This window comes from Trematomus bernacchii, unplaced genomic scaffold (genome assembly GCF_902827165.1).
Source record: "Trematomus bernacchii unplaced genomic scaffold, fTreBer1.1, whole genome shotgun sequence".
NCBI classification, from domain to species: Eukaryota; Metazoa; Chordata; class Actinopteri; order Perciformes; family Nototheniidae; genus Trematomus; species Trematomus bernacchii.
Genome location: NW_022987786.1, coordinates 353,575 through 359,574, shown reverse-complemented (window position 1 = coordinate 359,574; position 6,000 = coordinate 353,575). Strand labels below are relative to the sequence as shown.

Here is a 6,000-nt window from a genome sequence, read left to right as displayed (position 1 = left end):
CAGATCTGATGCTAACCCATTACACAGATCCATGCAGTTAAAACAACTTCCTGTCAGTCTCATTTCAATCTAAATATGGGTCAAATAACTAAACAGGGGGCGGGACAGGAAGTCTGAAATAAATCTGTGTCCTCTCCGTTACAGACGTTCACTGACTGATTGACAAATACAATTCTGACCAGTCGTTGTATTTCCTGTATGTTATCAGCAGTTAGGAGATCAATCAAGCAGATGAGCTGTGTATCACTCAGTGTGACTCAGAAACAGGAAGAGGACCTCCGACCACAACCTCCCCCCCCTCCATTATCACATCAGCACTACCCCATTCCCCCCCTGCAACCCATCACAGATGCAGGAGCAACAGAACCACAAACAGCCTCTGTAATATCTGCTATCTCTAACAGAGTTAAAGCAGGAGGATCAAGTTACCGACGGACTGCAGCGAGGAATCAGATTCCACCTCTCTGAGTCTGAAGCTGAGATCCACCAGGAGGTACACCGAGCAGCTGGAGAGGAACTGTTCTGCTCAGGAGCAACACGTTACAACCATCAAAGACACTTCCTATAGAGTGACGCACACAGCTGGGAGACCAGGGGACACTAAAGAGTGACGCACACAGCTGGGAGACCAGGGGACACTAAAAAGTGAAGCACACAGCTGAGAGACCAGGGGACACTAAAGAGTGACGCACACAGCTGGGAGACCAGGGGACACTAAAGAGTGACGCACACAGCTGGGAGACCAGGGGACACTAAAGAGTGACGCACACAGCTGGGAGACCAGGGGACACTAAAGAGTGACGCACACAGCTGGGAGACCAGGGGACACTAAAGAGTGACGCACACAAGCTGGGAGACCAGGGGACACTAAAGAGTGACGCACACAGCTGGGAGACCAGGGGACACTAAAAAGTGACGCACACAGCTGGGAGACCAGGGGACACTAAAGAGTGACGCACACAGCTGGGAGACCAGGGGACACTAAAGAGTGACGCACACAGCTGGGAGACCAGGGGACACTAAAGAGTGACGCACACAGCTGGGAGACCAGGGGACACTAAAGAGTGACGCACACAGCTGGGAGACCAGGGGACACTAAAAAGTGACGCACACAGCTGGGAGACCAGGGGACACTAAAGACTGACGCACACAGCTGGGAGACCAGGGGACACTAAAGAGTGACGCACACAGCTGGAGACCAGGGGACACTAAAGAGTGACGCACACAGCTGGAGACCAGGGGACACTAAAGAGTGACGCACACAGCTGGGAGACCAGGGGACACTAAAGAGTGACGCACACAGCTGGGAGACCAGGGGACACTAAAGAGTGATGCACACAGCTGGGAGACCAGGGGACACTAAAAAGTGACACACACAGCTGGGAGACCAGGGGACACTAAAGAGTGACGCACACAGCTGGGAGACCAGGGGACACTAAAGAGTGACGCACACAGCTGGAGACCAGGGGACACTAAAGAGTGACGCACACAGCTGGGAGACCAGGGGACACTAAAGAGTGACGCACACAGCTGGGAGACCAGGGGACAATAAAGAGTGACGCACACAGCTGGGAGACCAGGGGACACTAAAGAGTGACGCACACAGCTGGGGAGACCAGGGGGACACTAAAGAGTGATGCACACAGCTGGGAGACCAGGGGACACTAAAGAGTGACGCACACAGCTGGGAGACCAGGGGACACTAAAGAGTGACGCACACAGCTGGGAGACCAGGGGACACTAAGAGTGACGCACACAGCTGGGAGACCAGGGGACACTAAAGAGTGACGCACACAGCTGGGAGACCAGGGGACACTAAAGAGTGACGCACACAGCTGGAGACCAGGGGACACTAAAGAGTGACGCACACAGCTGGAGACCAGGGGACACTAAAGAGTGACGCACACAGCTGGGAGATCAGGGGACACTAAAGAGTGACGCACACAGCTGGGAGACCAAGGGACACTAAAGAGTGACGCACACAGCTGGAGACCAGGGGACACTAAAGAGTGACGCACACAGCTGGAGACCAGGGGACACTAAAGAGTGACGCACACAGCTGGAGACCAGGGGACACTAAAGAGTGACGCACACAGCTGGGAGACCAGGGGACACTAAAGAGTGACACACACAGCTGAGAGACCAGGGGACACTAAAGAGTGACGCACACAGCTGGAGACCAGGGGACACTAAAGAGTGACGCACACAGCTGGGAGACCAGGGGACACTAAAGAGTGACGCACACAGCTGGGAGACCAGGGGACACTAAAGAGTGATGCACACAGCTGGGAGACCAGGGGACACTAAAAAGTGACGCACACAGCTGGGAGACCAGGGGACACTAAAGACTGACGCACACAGCTGGGAGACCAGGGGACACTAAAGAGTGACGCACACAGCTGGAGACCAGGGGACACTAAAGAGTGACGCACACAGCTGGAGACCAGGGGACACTAAAGAGTGACGCACACAGCTGGGAGACCAGGGGACACTAAAGAGTGACGCACACAGCTGGGAGACCAGGGGACACTAAAGAGTGATGCACACAGCTGGGAGACCAGGGGACACTAAAAAGTGACACACACAGCTGGGAGACCAGGGGACACTAAAGAGTGACGCACACAGCTGGGAGACCAGGGGACACTAAAGAGTGACGCACACAGCTGGAGACCAGGGGACACTAAAGAGTGACGCACACAGCTGGGAGACCAGGGGACACTAAAGAGTGACGCACACAGCTGGGAGACCAGGGGACAATAAAGAGTGACGCACACAGCTGGGAGACCAGGGGACACTAAAGAGTGACGCACACAGCTGGGAGACCAGGGGACACTAAAGAGTGATGCACACAGCTGGGAGACCAGGGGACACTAAAGAGTGACGCACACAGCTGGGAGACCAGGGGACACTAAAGAGTGACGCACACAGCTGGGAGACCAGGGGACACTAAAGAGTGACGCACACAGCTGGGAGACCAGGGGACACTAAAGAGTGACGCACACAGCTGGGAGACCAGGGGACACTAAAGAGTGACGCACACAGCTGGAGACCAGGGGGACACTAAAGAGTGACGCACACAGCTGGAGACCAGGGGACACTAAAGAGTGACGCACACAGCTGGGAGATCAGGGGACACTAAAGAGTGACGCACACAGCTGGGAGACCAAGGGACACTAAAGAGTGACGCACACAGCTGGAGACCAGGGGACACTAAAGAGTGACGCACACAGCTGGAGACCAGGGGACACTAAAGAGTGACGCACACAGCTGGAGACCAGGGGACACTAAAGAGTGACGCACACAGCTGGGAGACCAGGGGACACTAAAGAGTGACGCACACAGCTGGGAGACCAGGGGACACTAAGAGTGACACACACAGCTGAGAGACCAGGGGACACTAAAGAGTGACGCACACAGCTGGAGACCAGGGGACACTAAAGAGTGACGCACACAGCTGGGAGACCAGGGGACACTAAAGAGTGACGCACACAGCTGGAGACCAGGGGACACTAAAGAGTGACGCACACAGCTGGGAGACCACGGTCGAACCCTTAAGAGATTTTAATTGCATTGGTTAAAAATAAAGTTCAAATAATTTTTTCCCCTCGTTTAGTCTTTCACCGGCTCTAAAAACTACATTACCCATGATCCTCAGCAGCTGTTGCTTTAGAGACAGCAACATCATGATCAGCTGTTTGATGAGTAACTGTGACTCTCATTAGCCGCGTTCACACTGGAGTACTTTTCACCGTACTTTTTGCGTTTAGTTCTGTTAGTACCCCTGATGTCGCATTCACACCAAAAAGAGCACTTCATCTCGGGAACTTTTACCCCCATGTTTAGTGCCTGCTGAGAGATCGTACTTTCCTGGGGGAAAAAAGTGCCCCAGTTCTGGTTGGCTGGGCGAATTGCAAACCACGCCCCGTACAACTCTGAAATGTTTTGTAGAGCCGCCATTTTATTATCCTGGCATTAGCATTATTAGCATTAGCATTCGCCCAGCGCACAAACGCAGAGAGACTAACTTATGGCAACACAAAATAAAACATGGGAGCGGTGGAGATGAGGAGGTGTCGGCGTTCTGGCGATTTACTCTGAAGGCTTCAGTAGAAGCTGCTGGGAGTCCCAGCAGCTTCTACTGAAGCCTTCCCCAACTCCGGGGACTTCCGGCCGGGGACTCCGGGTGGCAGTATACGCCGTGAAGTGGTTTGCGGCCTGCCAGTAAACCCAAAGCAGAAGAAGAAGAAGTGACGTCAGCGGCTCATTTGCATAATCTTCCCTCAGGGAACTTATTCCAGTGTGAACGCGATCTGTACTAAGTGCCCTGGGGTCATAAGTGCCAGCACTGAGTACGGCAAAGTACTTGGTGTGAACGCGGTTATTATCACCTGCTGTAAAAATAACTGTCAACTACCAGAGTTATTTTAAATGAGTTGAATGAATCTCATCTAAAAATAAATCTGGAACTGACGATGACGTCCCTTCATAGAGGAAGATGTGTTCAAAACATCAAGCAGGAGAGGACTCTTTAAAGTAGAGACACTACATACTGATATACACCTGAACATCAGCCGGAGAGGACTCTTTAAAGTAGAGACACTACATACTGATATACACCTGAACATCAGCAGGAGAGGACTCTTTAAAGTAGAGACACTACATACTGATATACACTCTGAACATCAGCCGGAGGAGGACTCTTTAAGTAGAGACACTACATACTGATATACACCTGAACATCAGCCGGAGAGGACTCTTTAAAGTAGAGACACTACATACTGATATACACCTGAACATCAGCAGGAGAGGACTATTTAAAGTAGAGACACCACATACTGATATACACCTGAACATCAGCAGGAGAGGACTCTTTAAAGTAGAGACACTACATACTGATATACACCTGAACATCAGCAGGAGAGGACTCTTTAAAGTAGAGACACTACATACTGATATACACCTGAACATCAGCAGGAGAGGACTCTTTAAAGTAGAGGACTCTACATACTGATATACACCTGAACATCAGCAGGAGAGGACTCTTTAAAGTAGAGACACTACATACTGATATACACCCTGAACATCAGCAGGAGAGGACTCTTTTAAAGTAGAGACACTACATACTGATATACACCTGAACATCAGCAGGAGAGGACTCTTTAAAGTAGAGACACTACATACTGATATACACCTGAACATCAGCAGGAGAGGACTTTTTAAAGTAGAGACACTACATACTGATATACACCTGAACATCAGCAGGAGAGGACTCTTTAAAGTAGAGACACTACATACTGATATACACCTGAACATCAGCAGGAGAGGACTCTTTAAAGTAGAGACACTACATACTGATATACACCTGAACATCAGCAGGAGAGGACTCTTTAAAGTAGAGACACTACATACTGATATACACCTGAACATCAGCAGGAGAGAACTCTTTAAAGTAGAGACACTACATACTGATATACACCTGAACATCAGCAGGAGAGGACTCTTTAAGTAGAGACACCACATACTGATATACACCTGAACATCAGCAGGAGAGGACTCTTTAAAGTAGAGACACTACATACTGATATACACCTGAACATCAGCAGGAGAGGACTCTTTAAAGTAGAGGACACTACATACTGATATACACCTGAACATCAGCAGGAGAGGACTCTTTAAAGTAGAGACTCTACATACTGATATACACCTGAACATCAGCAGGAGAGGACTCTTTAAAGTAGAGACACTACATACTGATATACACCTGAACATCAGCAGGAGAGGACTCTTTAAAGTAGAGACACTACATACTGATATACACCTGAACATCAGCAGGAGAGGACTCTTTAAAGTAGAGACACTACATACTGATATACACCTGAACATCAGCAGGAGAGGACTTTTTAAAGTAGAGACACTACATACTGATATACACCTGAACATCAGCAGGAGAGGACTCTTTAAAGTAGAGACACTACATACTGATATACACCTGAACATCAG

General features: G+C 50.1%; 1 protein-coding gene across 1 annotated transcript in view; it reads right to left on the bottom strand.

The window, feature by feature from the left end:
- Positions 1 to 6,000, bottom strand: part of cpne4a (copine IVa) — a 77,098-nt gene that overhangs the window by 67,413 nt on the left and 3,685 nt on the right. The window lies entirely within an intron of this gene.